Source organism: Danio rerio, chromosome 25, assembly GCF_049306965.1.
Source record: "Danio rerio strain Tuebingen ecotype United States chromosome 25, GRCz12tu, whole genome shotgun sequence".
NCBI lineage: Eukaryota > Metazoa > Chordata > Actinopteri > Cypriniformes > Danionidae > Danio > Danio rerio.
In genome coordinates this window covers 18,252,527-18,278,890 of record NC_133200.1, presented here as the reverse complement: position 1 = coordinate 18,278,890, position 26,364 = coordinate 18,252,527, and the positions used below count along the sequence as shown (strand labels likewise).

At 38.8% G+C, this 26,364-nt stretch overlaps 1 protein-coding gene across 1 annotated transcript in view; it reads right to left on the bottom strand.

The window, feature by feature from the left end:
- cnot1 (CCR4-NOT transcription complex, subunit 1) overlaps positions 1-23,054 on the bottom strand; it is a 44,444-nt gene extending 21,390 nt beyond the window's left edge. The window contains 1 exon segment of the mRNA NM_001079951.2: positions 22,947-23,054. The gene's annotated coding sequence lies outside the window, so the exon portion shown is untranslated.
- Between the last annotated feature and the right edge of the window lie 3,310 nt (positions 23,055-26,364).

Sequence of the window (26,364 nt, the reverse complement as noted above, 5' to 3'; positions counted from 1 at the left end):
ATAAATTAGCTACACATGCAGCATCGCTGTCATTATCATATCACGATTTTTTTTTACAACAAACAAGCATATGTTTTAATAACCGCATTTGTGTTTTACCGTCATGCTTTGAAAAAAAATGCTATCTATAACTCATAATAACTCCTGTATAGCAGTCCCACAACGTACTTTCACATGTCATTCGATCACTTGAATACCCTGTCAGAAAATTCGAGTGGCTGAGAATTACCTTTTTACAGTGTCTAGTATGTTAATGTTGTTTTTTTGTGTTGATGTAGATGAATAAGGCCATGGTGTAAATGCACAGTACATTTACAAGCCACATTATTTCCTTATGATAACATGACATTGTTTTCTTCGGAGACTTCATCAAAATAAACATAAAAAAAAAACAACGTAACTGGAATAACTAAAGCAGTCGTGATCGTCGATCTCATGTGAAGCAAGAAATCGTGATGACATATTATGACATGTGCAAGTGGTGTAGTCCTGTCCTATTTCTAAGGAGGTAAATTTTGAAGTCCTTCCACTTTACACTCTGTTTCAAGGGCCAAGAAGAAGGGGTATAAAAATAGTATTGGGATTGGGCCATAATTTGAGTCAAACTTCTATCTGTGATTTAGATTGGGAATGCACCAATCAACCAGCCAAAAAAACAAACCAGACATTTTTTGTTAAAAACACATAATCGGCAGTTTTGTTGGTTTTATCCATGTCTGGATTTGTACACAAATTGCACTGTAACAACTTTAAACCTGGTTTATACTATGTGTCCACTAGTTTATTTGAATGTTCGCGGCAAATGTGACGTCATCGGAGTGTTTGTGGAGGTTCGCTTTGGGTTCGCGCAACATGATTTCGGCTGGCAGAGCGCACATTTTCACTTTGAAGAGATTTTGTCTAAAACAGGTGCGCCTTTACAGACATCTTTATGATCCGTCCATGCGTGATCATAGGGATAACCAGATGACCAATTATACCTGGCTAGAAATAGCAACAGCCGTGGGAAAGGAGGAAAGTTTTAGTGAACGTTTGAAAAAAACCTGAGCGATACATTTGTTAAAACGAAAAAGGCAGGCCATGGCAAAAGTGGAGACCCAGGTGGTTTTAATATTAAAGAATATGTATTTTTCCACCATTCATAAGTTTTACACTGATGTATACATTACAACTTAGAAAAAAAAAATTTAATAGTTACAAAACTAAAATTAGGTCACAAATTATTTCTATAACTGGAAGGGAATATTTGAACCTATTGGTTTATAATATACAGATGCCCTGTTTCTGGGCTTTATTAGTGATAATGGATAATTGATAATGGATAATGGATAATTAGTGATCTAGGCTTTATTAGTGATAATGGTCAGGAATGTTGGACCATTATTACCTTTTTAGAATATCAGTAGAAGACTGAGTGGTGTCAAAATTAAATGTTCTTTCGGTGCAACGCGATGCAGATGCGGACAATTAGGTATCGGTTCAGTAATAATCATAAACGGTTTTTATGTACTGATGTCATTTATCTCATATTCGCTATGTTGCCGTAGCTAACTATGGCGAGTGAGGCGAGCTGGGGTATTCACAACACTCTTAACTACTTAAACACGCAGAAACTGTGCACAATTTAACTGGACAGTCTTTCACTGACTCTTACAACAGAAGCCCCTATTTCACTGCGATTGAGAGAATGAAAGTAAACTCCATTTCTCTCTCTCACTATGGCCCATTTTACCTGCTGGCGGGACTTTTCCTCTCCTCTCGGCTGTTACAGCGACACTTCTGGATACAGACACGAGTGCGTGTCTACAGAGGGAGTTTTCTCCACTGTGTCTATCATGGATCAGCGTTGATTGCCGCTGCCATTTATCTGTGTCCTTCATCTGTGAAGAGCGCCAGCCCTTTCTGTCAAGTGTGTGACCAATCAAAGCGGGGTAAGAAAGACTTGCTAGACAGGACTCAGAAAGCGAGCGGGATGTTTATATTAGTTTATTTGCTAAAATGTAAATGCTCGTGTTGTTTAAAGATACAGTTTATATATCTGACTGTTTGTAATAAACGACAAAATTTTATTACAAATAGTATACAAAAATAGTTATTCATTTTAATACAAGAATTGCTGTGCTGTGAAATATAAAATGGTGTATGGAAAGCATCGTCAATGCACTGAGATATCGAATTGAACCGAATAGATGGCATGATAATCATAACCGAACCATAAGACTAGTGTAGATTCACAACTCTAGTAGAAGATAAACTAGCCAGATAGTAATGTGTGAATTGTTGAGTGGTTTAAATAAAAAAAGTCAATTTTTTAGCAAGTGTACTTTTATTATTATTCTTGCCATAATAAAAAATATATTCGTAGAGAAACCCATGATCTGTTGTCATTAATATTTTAACTTTAAAAGGTTGAACTGAAGAAAAGCAAGTGATGCATCAAAGTTTGATTTTGGTTAATGGTTATAAAAAATCTTTATTATATAAAATCTTTATTATCTTAAATTATAAAAATAATAAAAACTAGTAATTTTTTTTAATGATATTAATGATATACGAGTACAAGTGACAGCTCAAAAAAAAAGCCAAACACTGATGGAAAAACACAATCATTTGAACAAACATTAAAGTTACAGTATATTTGTTTTAATCTTCCGCAATTCCCTAATACTTTCAATATTAAATACGGTGTGCCATGTGTGTGTTAGACCCGTTCTATTTACAGCTCATTTAGGCGATCAAGAGTTTAGATTTCAAATTGTAAAGCTTGATAAAACATCTATACCTAATGTACAGAGGCCTCATTTAATGTAAGTGTGCATCTTAACAAACCTTTTTATTTTGTATGGATTATAGTAAATTAGACATTGTTTGTAAAACACATTGGCACATTGAGTAAAATATTGTAGGAAAATCTATAATATTTTTGTAATGCATTTATGAATGAAACTTACTACCATGATAAAACTTTAGGGCGTACTCACACTATGTACAGTTGCCTTGAACCGGGCCAAAGCTAGCTTGTGCCCCCCTTCCATCTCCCCCGACAGCCTGCACTTACATTACATACGGGCCTGGACAGGCTTACGCCATAGATGATGCGCTGTTCAGTAAGTGCTTTCGCTCAGCACAGTGGAGATTTCTTCAGTTATAACGTTTAAGTCGTTTGCCGAACAGATCAGCCACTTTTGACGCTGATAAACAATCGTTAAGCCCTCGTGCTGCAGGAATTAGGAGGTTTGCTAAAGTTGTTGTGCAGTGAGGGGTTTGCATCTTTAATAATCTAAGACAGTTTGTGTTTATTGAACAGTAAGAATGATGAATAAATCCATATGAGAGTCCTGAAAAAGTCACATCTCCTCTTTAGTTTCAGGCTCAGGTGCGCTTTGCACTCACACTACAAGCGTACCGCACCAAAGCCCAAGTGAACTGCGCTCTGGCACACCTCTTCCCACCGGGCTAGTGTTGGCCAAGTGAACCGTGCCTGAGCCCGATTAAGAGCACTCACACTTCTCAAACAATCCGGGAAACGGGCCTGGAGACAGTTCTGATAGCATAGTGCGAGTACGCCCTTAGATGGTATAATCCTATGGTCTTTGGCATAAACCATATTAAATACTACCACAGGTTTCAACAGTGCTACCATTTCATTTGCATTTGTGACTAAAAAATAGATGTGCGTGAACTGGGAAATTTATTTAGTCTCAAATGTGCGATTTTTCTTAATAAGCCTGATTGATGACTTAATTCACTTAGCCATGGTAAAACAACATGCTTTTCACACTAAATTATGTTGTATTAAGTTGGAAATCTATTGGGACGGTAGCACACGATGACGCCATCAACAACAGTGTTGGCACTGAATGGCACTGTGTCGCACATGCTAGCCTCATAGAAAACGATTGCAATTCGGTCATGGCATATCGTGGTGCATCCAATGTGATACCCAATTCAATACCAGCGCTTCCCATACATAAGACTTTACATGGGTGGCCTGGTTCTGTGTGCGTGACAAACAGAGAATACTCCACCACAGACCTGCATGCTCTCCTGATGCAGACCCACAAAGACGCGCTGGATACAAAACTACCTGTTCTGACTTTGGTAGTAGCTTTGATAAGAGCACGAGGACACGCGGAAAGGAAAAGCTTTTTACCAAATAGACTGACCAGCTCATTATTTTGGGTGACAATACATCTTTATCCTGGACATGTCTTCTATTTGGGACTTAAAAATGCATTTAGCCAAGATTTCTAAATCGCCTAAAATGTCCCGAATTTTTTTTTCGCTTTCTACAGCTGCATATTTCCATTACTTTATACGCAAACTGGCCAGTGCATCTCAATCTCTTAGCAGCACCAAGACTACAACAGAGAAAGAGAGCGCTTCACATGGATAGGAGTGAAATTGTGGATTTATTATTAATTTTTTTTTTCAGTGTCACGTAAAGCAAGCAGCAATCTCTCGCTCTGCTTCGGGAAGCAAATACGGAAGTAACTGAAATTACAATTCATCGAAATTCCGCTAGTCCTGGCTCCATATGGAGCAAATTTCTTTTGAGCCCACTGTTAAAATGGCCAACTTTACAGCATAAAAAAAAATATGTTTATAGTCTGGTCGCTCTGGTCTCCGTCATTTCACCTCAGCTGACTCGGCAGATTAGCCGCTGATCTCGGCATTTACATCATATTTTTGTGTTTTTTTATGTGGCTTTACAGTCAGCTGCTCTTTGCAATTATTTCCTACAATTAGCAGATGATATGGCATGCTGTGTGCATTTAACTGTGCCCACAAACCATTCACGTGGCCTCCATTTCCCAGGTGAGGGAAATTATATATTTTATACCATATCTATAAATGTAATTGTTTCATTTAAGATCATTTATATTTTTCTTTAGAGCTGTAATGCACTCTAGAACCCGACAGATTGATTAGCTGTAGGCTCTAGAACAGTCATCTGAAGCGTTGTCATACAGTGTTATGCCTGGATTTCATCGATAGTCTTGCATTTACTAACACAGACTACATCTGAAATATTTGTACGTTTTGACCAATGCTTAGCGGCTCAATGTATTACAACAGTGTTTTTAAAAGTCTAAACACTTTGATATAGTGTACAACCAATCACATGTGGTCAGAACACAAACGAGCCGCAGGTAATGAAGTATTAAGTGTTTCTCCCATAGGAAAGCCAGTCTAAGCAGAATGTCAATAGGCGTCTATAGCTCTGCTCACGCTCCACCTCTTTGCCCTTATTTAGTATCCCCCGGTTGGTACGATGACACGCGAACAAAATGTCGCAGTTGGCCATGCCTACTGGTAGTTTCTTTTGTGTTCTTTTTAAACCTATGGGTGACGTCACAAATTATCATCCATCTTTTACAGTCTATGTGTAAAAGGTGTAAAATGCTAAACATTTTTGTTTTTAATTGTCTGTTAAATAAGAATAAGAAATCATTCTGTTGCTGAGGGCCATTAGTTTAATAGAAAGGATGGTATAACTTTGTGTCAGAAGAAAAATTTAATTTGTAGAGGGACTCCCATATTCCGCTCATCTTCAAAAAGCCCAGAAAGATAAAGGGCTCTAATAAACAGTGTCAGCTTTGTACATGAGTTTGTAGTTGTGTCTTCCTTTACATTGTTTTACTTTTCCCATGTGAGAAGCAGAGTGGAATCTGTGCAATATATTACGCAAATAAATAAATTTTGATAAATAAACATTCTTAAAAGTCACTTTATTTTATGTGCTGTGGGGAAAATGGGTTTCAATCTAGCTCCTACAAGTATATTTATATTAAATATATAAAAATATGTGCAATATATATTTTAATTTTTATAAAATAAATGCTTGTTTGGGACCATTGATATGGCCATAATGTTCTTATGATACAAACAGACTAAACTGCTCTGGTCATGTGAATGTTTGCACTTACTATACTGCACTAGGGCTGGGCGATTTTTCAGATTTTTCCGATTTATTCGAATTTACATTAAGACGATTTAATTTTGAATCAAATCGAGAAATCGCGTTTTTAAAAAAAATATATATATACATTTAATACAATATAATGGCACCAATGCGCTTTGGTTTACTCTATGAAGCAGGAAGCACACCAGAAGCGCCTCTCGGCGACGCACTGCGCAGCACCAGGCAGCGCCATGGATTTTAGAATTCTAAACAGGATTCTATACTCACACCGGCGCCGCCTCGCCACAGAGCGCCATCTGATTAGTTTCATGTTAAATATCATGCGAATGTGCTTGTTTGGTGTGTGATAGTTTAAACTGTCATGTGCGCGCCATGTCGCGGCGCCTCTGGTGTACGACCTGCTTGACTGAGTCATGTCTGTGTGGATTGTCAAGACATTCCCTCATCAAGTCGATAAACTCGATCTCAACATGTATGAAGGACGTAAACGCCTGCCATGTGGAAAAACTGTGCCGATCTTTTGGTTTGAACACGAGCAGAGGTGAGGGCCAGTAGCAGTGAAAATGAAAGTACCCGCCCCCGTGACGTCATTTAGCGGACCTAGTTGAAAACCAGAGAGGGTGGAGCAAAGCGCGTCAAATGATCGGTATTTAAAAGGGGAAAAAAGACAAATAGATTAAATATATTCTTTTATATTAGACACATATCTGTTGCTCGTATTTGCTCCTGCTATACGTCCACAACTTCACACATTGGGTTAAATTAGGCTTTACAATTTGCATGTTCAGTCCTTTTCCTCCACTGTATTTTTTTAAGAAAAAAGGCAGCAGCTTTACAACCTGTCATTAAATCAGAAGACAAAGTCAAAGCCGAGCTGACAGCCAATCTTTCCTAGGCTCAGCTAAACTTGCAAAAATACCTCTGTATTCCTGCAACTGCAATATTTACACAAATTTTTCTTATTTGTTTTACATTTATTTACACCTTGACCGATTTCTGTATGACATGGCCATTAAAAATACAATGTTCCTTAACCAGAGGGTTTTTAAGTTACTTTTAAAGAGAATGTTACTTCAGTCATGCTGTTGTAATGTTTTGAAAAGACTAGTAACACACACACACAAAAAAAAAATCAAAATCGTAAATCGGTCAAACTTCACATTTTTATTAACTTAGTAATAAATCCTTATTTCTGCTGGCCAGTGTGAAAGATATTTTCCAGCTCAAAACTGGATCAAAAAATTAACAAGAAACTGACTGGGCATGTCCACAACTGAAGACTTGATTTCGATCACTTTAGAGAGGCCTTTATTAGAGCAATTTGATCCCAGTCCTGCTGTGAACCACTAGCTAAACTCCATACAGCTTAAATTATAAATAATTTTTATACACTATTTAAGCTGTTGTTACAGTAAAACAAAACCTATTGCACTTACTGTATTCAAATGAATGAAACCGCTTTGCTTATAAAGATCTCCTCGTGTACATTTACTAGGCAAAAAGACTATTTTATTCATTAGGCTGGCTTGTCAAAGCCAGACTACTGTTATCCTTTCTAAACTTATTAGGCTGGCTTGTCAAAGCCAGACTACTGTTCTACTATTTAAACTTATTATTATTATTAATTAATTAGGCTGGCTTGTGTAGCAAGCCAGACTACTGTTATCCTATTAAACTTATTATTATTTTTCTATATTATTCTTCTTCTGAGACTAAAAATTAAACTCTATCTCCTCCTAGGCCATTCAAGCTATGACCATCAAACTTGGGTCAGACCTCCGAACTATTCTGACTCGAGTTGCTATATCCTTTCCGACTGATCCGACTTTCGGTTTCCCGAAAAACGTCCCGGGACCGTCGGAAAAATCCCATAGACGTAACATTGGATCAAACTTTGTGACCTCATAACTCCGCATCAGAATGTCACACAGACTTCTAACTGGGCTCATTTAACTCAGACTATCAAACTGCCAATGACTGATCACCTTTAAACTTTCTGGCCACGCCCTAGCAACCACTTTTGGACCCTAGAAACCGTCCCATAGACTTCCATTGCAACAGACTCTCATTGACTTTACATGGGATCAAACTTTGTGAGCTCATAACTCTGCATCAGACTGTCCTACAGACTAATGATTGATCTCATTTAACTCAGTCTAGCCAGCAGCCAATCACCGATGGCCTTTTAACTTTCTAGCCACACCCTAACAACCAGATACTGCACCCTAGCAACTGTCCCATAGACTGCAATTAAAGAGGTTCAGACTGATATTGTCATGCTGCAGTGTGATAGAGACATGGGGGTTGTGTTTAACTGTTCATACTGGCAAGAAGCTTTGATACATCATCAGTCTAAGCTGTCAATCAACTCCATAGCAACAAAACAGACTAACCTAGCAACGATATGGCACCAGCTATATCTCAGCATCAGAACATCGTAGAGAGGCGGGGGTTGGCTTGTTTGACTCATGCTCGCACTCCATCTATCTATCTATCTATCTATCTATCTATCTATCTATCTATCTATCTATCTATCTATCTATCTATCTATCTATCTATCTATCTACCTCTACCTATCTATCTATCTATCTATCTATCTATCTATCTATCTATCTACCTCTACCTATCTATCTATCTATCTATCTATCTATCTATCTATCTATCTATCTATCTATCTATCTATCTATCTATCTATCTATCTATCCATCATGCTAACAACATGCTAATTCATGCTAGAATCGTGCTAGTTACATGCTAATTCATGCTAGAATCATGCTAGTCACATGCTAATTCATGCTAGAATCATGCTAGTCACATGCTAATTCATGCTAGAATCATCCTAACAACATGCTAATTCATGCTAGAATCATGCTAACTTATGCTAAAATCATGCTAGTAACATGCTAATCCATGCTAGAATCATGCTAACAACATGCTAATTCATGCTAGAATCATGCTAGTAACATGCTATTTCAAGCTAGAATCATGCTAGTATCATGCTAATTCATGCTAGCATCGTGCTAACAACATGCTATTTCATGCTAGAATCATGCTAGTAACATGCTGATTCATGCTAGAATCATGCTAATAACATGCTAATTCATGCTAGAATCATGCTAGTAACATGCTAATTCATGCTATAATCATGCTAACAACATGCTAATTCTTGCTAGTAACATGCTAATTCATGCTAGGATCATGCTAACAACATGCTAATTCATGCTAGAATCATGCTAACAACATGCCAATTCATGCTAGAATCATGCTAACAACATGCTAATTCATGCTAGAATCATGCAAGTGAAATGCTAATTCATGCTAGAATCATGCTAACAACATGCTAATTCGTGCTAGAATCATGCTAACAACATGCTAATTCGTGCTAGAATCATGCTAGTAACATGCTAATTCATGCTATAATCATGCTAACAACATGCTAATTCATGCTAGAATCATGCAAGTGAAATGCTAATTCATGCTAGAATCATGCTAACAACATGCTAATTCGTGCTAGAATCATGCTAACAACATGCTAATTCATGCTAGAATCATGCTAACAACATGCTAATTTATGCTAGAATCATGCTAGTGAAATGCTAATTCATGCTAGAATCATGTTAACAACATGCTAATTCATGCTAGAATCATGCTAGTAACATGCTAATTCATGTTAGAATCATGCTAACAACATGCTAATTCATGCTAGAATCATGCTAACAACATGCTAATTCATGCTAGAATTGTGCTAATTCATGCTAAAATCATGCTAGTAACATGCTAATTCATGCTAGAATCATGCTAGTAACATGCTAATTCATGCTAGAATCGTGCTAACAACATGCTAATTCATGTTAAAATCATGCTAACAACATGCTAATTCATGCTAAAATCATGCTAGTAACATGCTAATTCATGCTAAAATCATGCTAACAACATGCTATTTCACGTTAAAATCATGGTAATAACATGCTAATCTATCTATCTATCTATCTATCTATCTATCTATCTATCTATCTATCTATCTATCTATCTATCTATCTATCTATCTATCTATCTATCTATCTATCTATCTTTTCATACTTTTTAAAACTGTTTAAACTAAATAAACTATTACCGTCAGGCTTTCACAAGCCAGCCTCAAAGTTTGTTCTCAAACTTTAAGAATCTAGTTTTATTATTATTCTTCTTCTGAGACTAAAATTCAAACTCTATCTACTCCTTGAACTTTCTAACTATTACCACCAAACTCACACCAGACCTCCAAACTATTCTGACTCGGTATGCTATATCTCCTCAGACTGATTGGACTTTCGGTTTTCCGAAAAACGTCCCGGGACTGTCGGAAAAATCCCATAGACTTAACATTGGACCAAACTTTGTGACCTCGTAACTCTGCGTCAGACTGTCGCACAGAACTCTAACTGGGCTCATTTAACTCAGACTATCAAACTGTCAATGACTGATCACCTTTAAACTTTCTAGCCACGCCCTAGCAACCACTTTTGGACCCTAGAAACTGTCCCATAGACTTCCATTCAAAAGACTCTCATTGACTTAACATGGGATCAAACTTTGTGAGCTCATAACTCTGCATCAGACTGTCCCACAGACTAATGGCTGAGCTCATTTAACTCCGAATACCAAACTGCCAATAACTGATGAGCTTTTAACTTTCTAGCCACACCCCTAACTACCACATACTGCACCCTAGCAACTGTCCCGTAGACTTCCATTACAAAAGACTCTCATTGACTTTACATGGGATCAAACTTTGTGAGCTCATAACTCTGCATCAGACTGTCATAGAGACTAATGGCTGAGCTCATTTAACTCAGACTACCAAACTGCCAATAACTGATGAGCTTTTAACTTTCTAGCCACACCCCTAACTACCACATACTGCACCCTAGCAACTGTCCCGTAGACTTCCATTACAAAAGACTCTCATTGACTTAACATGGGATCAAACTTTGTGAGCTCATAACTCTGCATCAGACTGTCATAGAGACTAATGGCTGGGCTCATTTAACTCAGTCTAGCCAGCAGCCAATCACTGATGGCCTTTTAACTTTCTAGCCACACCCCTAACTACCACATACTGCACCCTAGCAACTGTCCTATAGACTGTAATTAGCTGTGCTTTCAAATGCTTATAATTCTAACATACTAATGACATGCCAATCATGCTAGCAACATGCTACTTATATGCTAATCATGCTAATGACATGCTAACTCATACTGGAAACATGCTAATGACATGCTAATTTGTACAAGAATCATGCTAGTAACATGCTAATTCATACTAGACTCATGGTAATAACTGGCCTACATGCATATCTTTGCTTAGCAGTGTCCTATTGACTTGGGGGATGGCTCATCTGACTCAGACAACCAATGAGCATCTCAATATGATAATGAAGCTCACAAGCCACGCCCCCAAATTGATTCCATAGACTTCCATTAAAATAGGCCAAGATGCATATCTTTGCATAGCAGTGTCATAGAGACATGGGGGTTGGTTCATTTGACTTAGACAGCCAACCACATTCAAGTGCACTCTGTAATTTCGCCCATAGCAACAAAACAGAGTACCCTAGCAACCATTCATCAACAGCTATATCTCAGCATCAGAACATCGTAGAGACTTGGAGATTGGCTCGTTTGACTCATGCTAGCAAACAGAACTTCCTAAATGCTACACATGCTAGCAGTGATTAGCTACATGCTAATATTGACTAGCCAAGTACTGTAACTTGCTAGAAATGCTTACTAAGTATAAATGTTTTATCAAGCATGTATGTGAGGCTTGCCTAGTAACCAACCAGGGTACCCTAGCAACTGCCTAGCAACCACCCAAATTACCCTAGCAACCGCCTAGCAACCACCTAGCAACGGCCTAGTAATGCCTTAGTAAGGGCCTAGCGACCACTCAGGACACCCTAGCAACCGCCTAGCAACGCCTTAGCAACCACTCAGAATACCTTAGCAACCACCTAGCAACCACCTAGCAACCACTTGGGACACCTTAGCAACCGCCTAGCAACACCTTAGCAACCACCTAGCAACCACTCAGAACACCCTAGCAACTGCCTAGCAACGCCTTAGCAACCACCTAGCAACCACTCAGGACACCCTAGCAACCACCTAGCAATACCTTAGCAACCACCTAGCAACCACTCAGAACACCCTAGCAACCACCTAGCAACGACTTAGCAACCACTCAGAATACCCTAGCAACCATCTAGCAACCACTTAGGACACCTTAGCAACCACCTAGCAACACCTTAGCAACCACCTAGCAACCACTCAAAACACCCTAGCAACCGCCTAGCAACACCTTAGCAACCACCTAGCAACCACGTAGGACACCCTAGCAACAATCTATCAACACCTTAGCAACCACCTAGCAACACCTTAGCACATGCTAATTCGTGCTAGAATCATGCTAACAACATGCTAATTCATGCTAGAATCATGCTAACAACATGCTAACTTCATGCTAGAATCATGCTAATTCATGCTAAAATCGTGCTAGTAACATGCTAATTCATACTGGAATCATGCTAGTAACATGCTAATTCATGCTAGAATCATGCTAATAACATGCTAATTAATACTGGAATCATGCTAGTAACATGCTAATTCATGCTAGAATCATGCTAATAACATGCTAATTCATACTAGAATCAACCTAATGACATGCTAATTCATACTAGACTCATGCTAGTAACATGCTAATTCATACTGGAATCATGCTAGTAACATGCTAGTTCATCCTAGAATCATGCTAGTAACATGCTAATTTATGCTAGAATCATGCTAGTAACATGCTAACTCATGCTAGAATCATGCTAATAACATGCTAACTCATACTAGAATCATGCTAATAACATGCTAATTCACACTAGAATCATGCTAATTCATACTAGAATCATGCTAATAACATGCTAATTCATGCTAGAATCATGCTAGTAACATGCTTATTCATGCTAGAATCATGCTAATAACATGCTAATTTAGACTAGAATCATGCTAGTAACATGCTAATTCATACTAGACTCATGCTAGTGACATGCTAATTCATACTAGAATCATGCTAATAACATGCTAATTCATGCTAGAATCATGCTAATAACATGCTAATTTATACTAGAATCATGCTAGTAACATGCTAATTCATACTAGACTCATGCTAGTGACATGCTAATTCATACTAGAATCATGCTAGTGACATGCTAGTTCATACTAGAATCTTGCTAATAACATGCTAATTCATGCTAGAATCATGCTAATAACATGCTAATTCATGCTAGAATCATGGTAGTAACATGCTAATTTTACTAGAATCATGCTAATAACACACTAATTCATGCTAGAATTATGCTAGTAACATGCTAAATCGTGCTAGAATCATGCTAATTCATGCTAATAACATGCTAATCCATGCTAGAATCGTACTAATAAGATACTAATTCATGCTAATAACATGCTAATCTATGCTAGAATCATGCTAATAACATGCTACTTATACTTTTTCAAACTGTTTTTAAACTAAACAAACTATTACCAACAGGCTTTGTCAAGCCAGCCTCAAAGTTTGTCTCGACGAACTTTACTGTCTAGTTATTATTATTCTTCTTCTGACTCTAAAAATCAAAATCTATCTCCTCCTTGAACTTTCAAACTATTACCACCAAACTCACACCAGACCTCCAAACTATTCTGACTCGGTATGCTATATCTCCTCAGACTGATTGGACTTTCGGTTTTCCGAAAAACGTCCCGGGACTGTCGGAAAAATCCCATAGACTTAACATTGGACCAAACTTTGTGACCTCGTAACTCTGCGTCAGACTGTCGCACAGAACTCTAACTGGGCTCATTTAACTCAGACTATCAAACTGCCAATGACTGATCACCTTTAAACTTTCTAGCCACGCCCTAGCAACCACTTTTGGACCCTAGAAACTGTCCCATAGACTTCCATTCAAAAGACTCTCATTGACTTAACATGGGATCAAACTTTGTGAGCTCATAACTCTGGATCAGACTGTCCCACAGACTAATGGCTGAGCTCATTTAACTACGACTACCAAACTGCCAATAACTGATGAGCTTTTAACTTTCTAGCCACACCCCTAACTACCACATACTGCACCCTAGCAACTGTCCCGTAGACTTCCATTACAAAAGACTCTCATTGACTTAACATGGGCTCAAACTTTGTGAGCTCATAACTCTGCATCAGACTGTCATACAGACTAATGGCTGAGCTCATTTAACTCAGACTACCAAACTGCCAATAACTGATGAGCTTTTAACTTTCTAGCCACACCCCTAACTACCACATACTGCACCCTAGCAACTGTCCCGTAGACTTCCATTACAAAAGACTCTCATTGACTTAACATGGGATCAAACTTTGTGAGTTCATAACTCTGCATCAGACTGTCATAGAGACTAATGGCTAAGCTCATTTAACTCAGTCTAGCCAGCAGCCAATCACTGATGGCCTTTTAACTTTCTAGCCACACCCCTAACTACCACATACTGCACCCTAGCAACTGTTCTATAGACTGTAATTAGCTGTGCTTTCAAATGCTTATAATTCTAACATACTAATGTCATGCCAATCATGCTAGCAACATGCTACTCATATGCTAATCATGCTAATGACATGCTAACTCATACTGGAAACATGCTAATGACATGCTAATTTGTACAAAAATCATGCTAGTAACATGCTAATTCATACTAGACTCATGTTAATAACTGGCCTACATGCATATCTTTGCTTAGCAGTGTCCTATTGACTTGGGGGATGGCTCATCTGACTCAGACAACCAATGAGCATCTCAATATGATAATGAAGCTCACAAGCCACGCCCCCAAATTGATTCCATAGACTTCCATTAAAATAGGCCAAGATGCATATCTTTGCATAGCAGTGTCATAGAGACATGGGGGTTGGTTCATTTGACTTAGACAGCCAACCACATTCAAGTGCACTCTGTAACCTCGCCCATAGCAACAAAACAGAGTACCCTAGCAACCATTCATCAACAGCTATATCTCAGCATCAGAACATTGTAGAGACTTGGAAATTGGCTCGTTCGACTCATGCTAGCAAACGGAACTTCCTATATGCTACACATGCTAGCAGTGATTAGCTACATGCTAATATTGACTAGCCAAGTACTGTAACTTGCTAGACATGCTTACTAAGTATAAATGTTTTATCAAGCATGTATGTGAGGCTTGCCTAGTAACCACCCAGGGTACCCTAGCAACTGCCTAGCAACCACCCAAATTACCCTAGCAACCGCCTAGCAACCACCTAGCAACGGCCTAGTAATGCCTTAGTAAGGGCCTAGCAACCACTCGGGACACCCTAGCAACCGCCTAGCAACGCCTTAGCAACCACTCAGAATACCCTAGCAACCACATAGCAACACCTTAGCAACCACCTAGCAACCACTTGGGACACCTTAGCAACCGCCTAGCAACACCTTAGCAACCACCTAGCAACCAGTCAGAACACCCTAGCAACCGCCTAGCAACGCCTTAGCAACCACCAAGCAACCACTCAGGACACCCTAGCAACCACCTAGCAACACCTTAGCAACCACTCAGGACACCCTAGCAACCGCCTAGCAACGCCTTAGCAACCACTCAGAATACCCTAGCAACCACCTAGCAACACCTTAGCAACCGCCTAGCAACCACTTAGGACTCCTTAGCAACCACCTAGCAACACCTTAGCAACCACCTAGCAACCACTCAGAACACCCTAGCAACACCTTAGCAACAACCTAGCAACCACTTAGAACACCCTAGCAACCGCCTAGCAACACCTTAGCAACCACTCAGAACACCCTAGCAACCACCTAGCAACATCTTAGCAACCACACAGAACACCCTAGCAACCGCCTAGCAAGACCTTAGCAACCACCTAGCAACCAATCAGAGCACCCTAGCAACTGCCTAGCAACAACCTATCAACCACTCAGAACACCCTAGCAACCGCCTAGCAATGCCTTAGCAACCACCTAGCAACCACTCAGAACACCATAGCAACCACCTAGCAACACCCTAGCAACCGCCTAGCAACATCTTAGCAACCACCTAGCAACCACTCAGGACACCCTAGCAACTGCCTAGCAACGACTTAGCAACCACTCAGAATACCCTAGCAACCACCTAAGCATGCTATGTGACATGCTAATTCATACTAGAATCATGCTAGTAACATGCTAATTCATACTACAATCATGCTAATAACATGCTAATTCATACTAGAATCATGCTAGTAACATGCTAATGCATGCTAGAATCATGCTAATAACATGCTAATTCATGCTAGAATCATGCTAGTAACATGCTAATTCATACTATAATCATGCTAATAACATGCTAATTCATGCTAGAATCATGCGAGTAACATGCTAATTCATGCTAGAATCATTCTAGTAACATGCTAATTCATATTAGAATCATGCTAATTCATGCTAGAATCATGCTAATAACCTGCTAATTCATACTAGATTCATGATAGTAACAGGCTAATTCATACTAGAATCATGCTAGTAACATGCTAATGCATGCTAGAATCATGCTAGTAACATGCTAATTCATGCTAGAATCATACTAGTAACATGCTAATTCATGCTAGAATCATGCTAGTAACATGCTAATTCATACTATAATCATGCTAATAACATGCTAATTCATGCTAGAATCATGCGAGTAACATGCTAATTCATGCTAGAATCATTCTAGTAACATGCTAATTCATACTAGAATCATGCTAATTCATGCTAGAATCATACTAGTAACATGCTAATTCATGCTAGAATCATGCTAGTAACATGCTAATTCATACTAGAATCATGCTAGTAGCATGCTAATTCATACTGGAATCATGCTAGTGACATGCTAATTTATTCTAGAATCATGCTAGAAACATGCTAATTCATGCTAGAAACATGCTAATAACATGCTAATTTATACTAGAATCATGCAAATAAAATGCTAATTTGTACTACACTCATGCTAATAACATGCTAATCCATGCTAGAATTATGCTAATACATGCTAGAATCATGCTAATAACATGCTACTTATACTTTTTCAAACTGTTTTTAAACTAAATAAACTATTACCAACAGGCTTTGTCAAGCCAGCCTCAAAGTTTGTCTCGACGAACTTTACTGTCTAGTTTTCACTGTGCTCCTAAAAATTTTTTATTGTCCTCCTAAATTTTTCAACTTGGCGCATGTGCTCCTTCTGAAAAAAGCAAACATCAAGCCCTGTACCAGCTGCTTTGCTTACAATAACCAAGGAAAAATTGTTACTCTAGCAGTACAAACTTGAAACTGTGAGAGACAGTACAGAATAAGTCAGTGTACAATATCCCACAGTAAGTTAAACAGTCACATGCATAGCACTACACCCCTTGCTGAATAAAGGCTGATTTATACTTCTGCTTTGAGTGATCTGCGTGACCCACAGCACCTGCCTTGCGCCTAGTCATGCATTTATACAGCTGCATGCTGTTTGTGTTGCTCTGCAATAACACTTCCGAAAAGCTAGCTGGCAGTAAGTTTTTATATTCCTCTGTGTTGAGTTTTCTTTGTGGTGTATTTTTTCTAATGCTACCTTAATGTACAAGTTGCTAAAACTCGCTTATTCAGAGGTGGGAACCAGGCGGACATGCAACAACTTTAATCAATAGGCTAAACACAACACAAAAGTTGCCATCTGGAGCTCCTTCATGGGACTCGACATTTGTAAACCAGTGTTTTCTCTAGGATTTTTTCCAGCTGTGGTGGCAGACTGTTGGCCATTTTACACAGATTTAGCCCTATATGTCATGTCATTATTTTATTGACAAAAGTGATGGGCGCAGTATTAAGTTGAGATCGCATTCATGTAATAGCCTACGAGCATGTCAATCTCTGCTTGAGCGCCGATTTCCGATGTTCATGCACAAAACTTCTTGTGCGCTCTCAAATAAACGCGGCTGAAGTGTTAGTGTGTTTATGTACAGAGTATGTCTCCATCATTTATTAGATTTGCTAGAACTATTTAAGAATGTCTCTGATAGACTTGCGGAGCGGACCGGGGCATTAATGCGTCCTGAAGTAAAGTGAAACGGCTATAAACTCCAGCAAGATAAAGTCATTATATGCAGAGCCACAGACCTTAACCTATAAATAAAGTATAATTATGGAAACTGTGTTCATTATAACTGAAAGCTACGGCATGTTTGCTGGCCTCACGCACCTGTCAGTCTGCCAGTCAGTACGTCACCTACCTTGAAGGGCTAAACAGAACACACAGCACTACTACGGTCACAGAAAATTTTGCGCTGTTATTATTCACTTACCTTTTCGGTGCAATCTTAACCCGCTATTTAAAAAAACTACAGAATATTTTGAATAAGAAGCTGTAATGTAGCCGTGGGCGGGATTAAATAATCCCACCACGAAAGAATGAACTGTCACTCCATCGGTCTTGCGGCTCTCAGCACCACCCACACTCGTTAAAGCCACCAAGCCGACCAATCACAGAGCTTGCGATACGTGTCTTTGCGACGTGTAGTTAAATTTTCCTGTCAGCATAAGCCAAAGAGAGGGCTATGCGACTGCACGAAGTGCAGAAGTATAATGGCCGGTTGCCACTGACTGGTACAGTACGGTTCACCGTTATCAGGCTTGCGTTTCCACTGCCAAAAGGGTACCAATGGTGTGGTGAATGACAAAGTTTCAGTTAAAGTCATTCTCGCTTGAGGAAATCTCGCTCAAAGTAAAGCTGCATGAGTCGTTCACATATCGTGAGAAGCACTTGTGTAAAAAAGCATCTGTTTTGTGACATGAATACTTGTGTAAATGTTCATTACTGCTTTTCTATGAACAATTTGATTATAACTGCAGATCAATGACAGTGCAAAATAGCCTACTGTAATGTCTGCAATATAAATAAAATAAATGCAAAATATATGAACATATACAGGCCCTTATAGTCTCCAATATGTCTCCAATTACACAAAAACTACACAAAGTAGATTTTGTTCTTCCTAGCTTTGTGGCTGTTTATCAAAACAAAGGCAAGGTTTGTTTGAGCTTGATCGACCATGGCTCGTCATTATATGTATATATTATGGTGTAATGTCTCGACTGTGTATTTAAAGATGGCAGTTTCTTTGTTTTCATTCTCCTGCTTGTGTATGTGCTAGTGACATTTCTCTGTAAACCAATAGAATTCAGCTGCGCGTCTAGCTCTGCCTTTTGGTACCCTTTTGTTAAGCTAAGTACCTTTTTGCAAAGGGTACCTAAAAGGTGGTATGATATGGTTCACTTTTTGGTACCTTATGACAGTGGAAACGGACATGTGTACCAAACCATACCACTCAGTGGAAACGTGCCATAAAACAGCCCTTAATCTTTCCACTTAAAAAAATTAAAATAAAATACACTTAAAATTCATTTGGTCATCAACATAATAAGCAATTGCACCAGGTAGTTATAGAAATTAGCCAGCAGACTGGTCTACCAAAATCTAAATTTTCCCATTTTACTGGTTCCATTGCCACTAGCAATATGAAAGGTAAAATTATGTTTCTAAGTATGATAGTCAACAAAATCAACAACTGAAGAATAAGAGTTGGGTTTTTCATTGTATGTCATGAAAAAAAAACATGCTATGTAGATGTATAAATTTTGCAACTGGATGAAGAAAAACGAGGGCTAAATCACCCATGACAAAGGCAGCTGAGAAATGGACAGAATGCACCAAGACGACACAGTCTGTTATTGTCCTATAACAAAAATAATGTTCCAGTGATAGGGCTGCATATTATATCGCTTCAGCATCAATATCGCAATTTGATCATTCGCAAATCACATCGTAGGATATGTAAAATCTGGATTATAATTCATCATTTGCATGTGTTTTGGATGCCTGTGAGCCCATGAGGAGTTTAAAAGCATCTAGGCATAAGAAACAGTACCATTTGTAACCTTAATAACAATTATTTTTATTGAATTATTTATGTTACAAAGACCATGCAGTATTATTTGACATTTAATTACGCAATTACTAGCATGAAATAGGACACCACTACAGCACCTGCACACATCATCATATATCATTGCGATCTTTTGCTTCATGAGATCGACGATGGCGACTGCTGTAGTTATTCTAGTTGCGTTATTTTTTGGTAATTATCTTCAGGAAATCACTGAAGGCATATACTATGCTATCATAACGATCTAATGTGGCAATAAGATCGTAACTATACTGCGCATTTACAAAGTGGCCATATTCATCTATGTAAACACACAAAAACAACATTATAGCAGACACTGTTCCAAGCCCATTCCAAGCCACTAGACTTTTCTGAGAGGCTATCCATGTCATCGAGTGACAGAATGTTGCGGGACTGCTGTACAAGAGTTATTATTTTGGATTATAGATAGCGAAATTTTTATATCTCATTATTTACGGGTGCAGTTATCCTTTGTATTCTGGAAAATTTTCCTACCCCTTGGTTTCGAGGGTGGTTCTGAAAAATCTACGTTCGAAGGGCTATCTACCCCTTCCCCTTAGCCTTTCGCCTTCAACCTAAAGAGAATTGGGACACCACTACCCCTTCACGGGAACGTACAAAACGAGGGGTAAAGGGAAGGGCTAAAGCCTGATTTATACTTCTGCGTCAAGTGACCGGCGTAACCCACGGCGCAGGCAACGCGCGTGGCTGTGCATTTATACTTCTGCGCGCTGTCTCTGCCGGTCTGCATTAACACTTCCGAAACGTTAGTTGGCAGTGAGGTGTAAATGTTCCTCTGTGTCAAGTTTCTTTGCTACTTTTTTGCATTTCCTGAACACTTCCGGGATGTACAAGTGGCTCAAACTCGCTCATTTTGAGGCAGGAACCGGCGGATGTGCAACAACTTTAACTATGAGGTAAACACAAATCCGGAGCTCCTTCACGGGACTCCACACTTGTAAACAATCGCTCGCGCGGCGTCGCGCCATTCGCGCGCCTCTCGGTCCCACCCAGACTCGTCAGCGCTACCAAGCCGACCAATCACAGAGCTTATGCTACGCGTCGTTGCGACGTGTAGTTACATTTTTTGAGAGGTGCACGTCAGTGACGGCGATGGCCACGGCGAAGGGCTATGCGTCAGCGCCGTAGCATACGCCGGTGTTTGACGCAGAAGTATAAATCAGGCTTAAGGGGTAGAATTGGGATTTGTTCTTAGTATAGCACCATGTAATTCCCTGTCTAATACATGTTAAATTTTACATGATTATTTTACATGTCTATCTTCACTACACTCAGAAAGTACACCTCACGCTTCTTTCAGTTAATTAAGTGCATCTTCAGAGCATTTAAATAACACTTTTCCAGTGTGAACATTATTGACATGAAAAATAGCACAGAATAAAGCATAAATGTAATGACATGCGAGTTAGTAAACACTGTCGATATTTATTTTCCTCAACACACTACATTATTTATTAAAATCTCAGAGAAACAGTCAACTGCAAAAAATGTCATCCTTTCACTTTTAAGTCACTTTCTGTTTTATTTATCTCGTGCTAGGAGGAACAGAACGATACAGCTGCAAAACCGGAAGTCATACCCCCTCAGTCGCTCACAGGCCTCAAGTAGAACAAACCGAGTAAATAAACTTTAAGTGTTTGTGGTTCATGCAACACTAACTGACACAGCTGTATAATAATGAGTTTAATAACTGAAGTGTGGCGTTTAGTAAAGTAATATAAGCAGGTGTGAATTGTACAACTCAAATGAGTTTTTTACAAAAAGTACTTCCTTGAAACATTAAATAAAAGCAATAAAATCAAATAAACTCAAATAAATGCTAAGAACAGCAGAAACTAGCGTTATAGTTTTGTTTGCAAAAGCTAAACACAAAACCAAACTAACTAATGCATTTAATAGATAATATAAACACAAATCAATCTGCATAACAAATTATCAGGTTATATTCACAAGCTCGTAACTAACATTTCAGTTCAACTCAAACACTCCCAGCTCGACTGTGGAAAACACCGTTAGCAATCCTAGTGCTAACTCATCTTAAACCAAACTTTTTGTTTACACATTTAAAATGTACACAGTTGTGCCCTAAAACACACAATCTAAATGCGTTTATCAGCCAATGGCTCTAATCATCTCAAAACAAACTCTCTCGGCATTTTAAACCACAATTTCTGTCAGATTCAGTAACAGTCGTGCTAATCCAGAGCATGCTAACAGCTAGGCTAAGCTAACAGCGTAAACCTCATTGTTTCAAACGGTGACGAGCACTTAGCCTGTTCCCGACATGCTCACCTAACTGACAGGAACCTGGCGTCTGGTTTGTTTAGGACATTAACGTTAGAAATACACAAAAATGGTTCTTATGCATCTTCAACCCATGATGATCTCATGCAAGTCAAGTGTTAGTAAAACACTGGCACACACTTCCACTTCTAGTAAGAATATCTGGCAGCCTGACTCATGTAAAGGCGTAATAAATGCACTGGTAACGTTAGTGGTGTACTACATGATAGTAAACATGGAAGTTTGTGTAAAGCAGTGTTAGTGAACATTAGCAGCCATGCAGTTTAGCATATAGCCATACTGCTGTTTACTGGGCCTCACTCAACACATTTATGTGGTTGGAGAAACCAAACTCGGAGTCTAAATCACACCAGTGATCATGTAGCACCAACACGAGCCCTGGTCATGACTAGAAGGCTCTCCACAATTAATGTGATTCATATCACCAACCGAACTCCTACAGGCCGTTACAGATATTTCCACCATCCCGCGCGTAGGGCAAATTTGCTTCTTAGGAGTTTTTGGCCGTTAAACAAGCAAGGTAAGCTACACGCTAACAAGCTAACGTTAAATTAGCCGAGCAGACAACATATGATAACCAATTTATATCCCCAGCGCTTTGGGGGATTATAGCGCAGCGCCGAGCGCAGAGAGTGGACGCGTTACCTCGATCCTGGAAAAATTACGTGCGGATGATCATTTTCGTCGTGTTTCTTCGTTCTGATCTTGACGGATAAAAGGTCGCTTTCTCCCTCGGTTCGGTTTGGATTTTTCAAAATAAAATGGCGACTGTCACGGCACGCGCGCGCACCCAGTGCGGTGCTTATTGAGCTCGCGCACGAGCTCGCGACTACGCAACATATGAAGTGATGCGCGCTGCCACCGCGCCCCGCCTCTCCCTGTGCGCACAAACACTATAAAAAGACGGAGATCTGCGCAGATGCGAACACACACCTGTTGCTGTGTGAACGGATTTACAACAACAACGGAGATTTGTAAGAAGATGCTTCTTTTTTTTTCTAAACAAGAACATATCTCTAAAAAACACAGTTTATTGATGTAATACATCGAGTGTATACTGAATGCAGGCCCATAGCCAGCCTGGTGGTGATAACGATGGTTCTTTTTTTCCCCTCATAAAGTCCTTTTGCAGTTATTCGCCTCATCTTCTATTTCATTATGAGGTTTAAATACTGCATTCTAATAATATTTTAAGCACCTTTTTGTTTAAATAGCTGGTCATTTTTGATGTACCAAAAAATTTTCTTTAAGATTTTGAAAAAAAACTTTAAAATACTAATTTATTATGTGATTTATCGTTAAGAAAAAAAAAAAAAAATATATATATATATATATATATATATATATATATATTTTTTTTTTTTAAATGCATCTTATGTTAATTTATTTAGGCAAATAACAATCTAACCAGCACATTCAAATTACCTTAGTTAGAATTTGGTCATTTGAATAAAAAAATAAACAATATTAATGTAGAGCTTCACAATTATTTTTGATTTGTCTCTTGTAAAAAGTTCAATTGAAAATTCACAGAAAACAATAGCCTGATTATTATTAAAATTAAATGTAAAATGGGCTGCCTGTGTTTCATGAATAAGTTCCACGATTTAGAATAGAAGTTTCTTGTAGTTTTCTTTATTTAGCAACAATACAGTAGGTCAGTAGTGAACGATAGCTTAACTTTCGTCAAATTGTATGTTTTCTGGCACAGATGTTGGACTCATGAAAAATAAATGTTTGCACTGGCCAGAACACATCAGCTGAAGTCACGACAGCAACAGAGGATTCCACTCGGTCTTCTTCGATGGATTTTGTTCACAATTTATGACAGAATAGCAGTCAAAATAAAAGAAATGAGGTCATGCATGGGACAAATTCTGCACCTTTGTCAGTGGGGACTGGGTCTTTCAAACCACCCGAACCCCCTGGCTATGGGCCTGGAATGTTCATCATTGTTGTAGGAAAGTATGAAAATTGATGTTTGCTCTAAAAACCATTTAGAGTTTAAATCAGTCAGTTGTAGCATAACACTAAATGGAGAGTTCACCCAAAAACGACAATTTACTCGCACTGAAGTAGTTCCAAACTTTTTTAAAATGTAAAATAATAAAGTCTAAAGAAAGCTGTGAATCGGTAACCATTTACTACTCTAATTGGTAAAACAAATAGCCTACTACTGAGGTCAATGGTTAACAGTTTCCAGTTTTTTTCAGAATTTCGTCTTTTGTTTTTCAGAATTTGACTTTTTAGCTTTGGATGAACTATCCCTTTGGATTTTGAGCGTAATTATGGCTAATTACAATAAAACTGGCCTGGAAATTTATCAACAAAAAAACGTATACAATTATATAACTGCATAACGGTTTCATTTTATCCAAATAAATGTATGTAGAAGGTTCGGGAAATGTATAATTTTATGTTAGTTTATATATAGTTCACATAATTTTTTGCAAGTTGGCCCATGGTAACCTTTGATTTGGCCCACCATCACATCTGAAAAGAGAGGGAAAATGATGCAACAGTATTTGTGGTGAATTCCTTTAACGATCTTTGAGCTACAAAAAAGCCAACTGAACCTAATTATTAAGAATATGATGCCACAAGCTAGATACACCTATCTTTGGGAATTTTTGCATGTTTCTCTTTGCTATACTTCTACCAGGTTGGATGGAAAGTGACGGTGTACAGCCATCATCAAATGTCTTTAGGGTTGGTCAATAGGATTTAGATCTGGGCTCTGGCTGGGCCACTAAAGGACATTCACTGAGTTGTTGTGAAGCCACTCTATTGATATTTTGGTGGTGTGCTTTGGGTCATTGTCCTGCTGGAAGATGAACCGTCACCCCAGTTTGTGGTCAAGAGCACTCTGAAGCAGGTTTTATTCAGGATGTCTCTGAAAATTGCTGCATTCATCTTTCCTTCCATCCTGACTAGTCTTCCAGTTCTTGTGCTGAAAAACATCCCCACAGCATGATGCTGCCACCATCATGCTTCACTACCGTCATGCTTCACTGTAGAGATGGTATTAGCCTGGTGATGAGCGATGCCTGCTTTTCTCCAAAGGTAACGTCTGGCATTCACTCCAAAAAGTTACATTTTAGTGTCACCAGACCAGAAAATTTAGTTTCTTATGGTCTGAGAGTCCTTCAGATGCCTTTTGGCAAATTCCAGGCGGGGAGTGGATTCCATCTGGCCACTTCACTATACAGGCCTGATTGGTTGATTGCTGCACAGATGGTTGTCCTTCTGTAAGGTTCTCCTCTCTCCACAGAAGAACGCTAGAGCTCATACAGAGTGACCATCAGGTTATTAATCACCTCCCTGACTCAGGCCCTTCTTCCCTGATCACTCAGCTTAGATGGCCCGCCAGCTCTAGGAAAAGTCCTGGTGGTTCCAAACATCTTCCACTTACGGATGATGGTCCTCATTGGAACTTTCAGAGCAGAAGAAATAATTCTGTAACTTTCCCTAGCCTTGTGCCTCGGAACAATCCTGTCTCGGAGGTCTACAGACAATTTCTTTGTCTTCATGCTTGGTTTGTGCTTCAACATGCACGGTCAACCCTGAGAACTTTTATAGATAGATGTATGCCTTTTCAAATCATGTCCAATCAACTGAATTTACCACAGGTGAACTCCAATTAAGCTGCTGAAACATCTCAGAAATGATCAGTGGAAACAGAATGTACCTGAGCTCAATTTAGAGCTTCACGGCAAAGGCTGTGAATACTGATGCATGCGATTTATTTATATTATTATTAATTTATTTTTTCAAAAAATCTTTTTTTCACATTGGCATTATGGGGTATTGTGTGTAGAACATTGAGGATTCCATTTTGTAATGAGGCTGTAAATTAAAAAAAGAAGAGTGAAAAAAGTAAAGCTATTCACTATGGTATATATTCGGCCACAGAGCTCAATTAAGTTTGGTTTTTGGCCCGTTATTATTAAAGTTTGGGCACCACTGCCATTGATAAAGAAAATGATGAGGTTATTTTTCCATATTTCTCCTCTATAAAGTCCTTGTGAATTATTAACAACAAAAAAAAGCCAAACGCGAAACC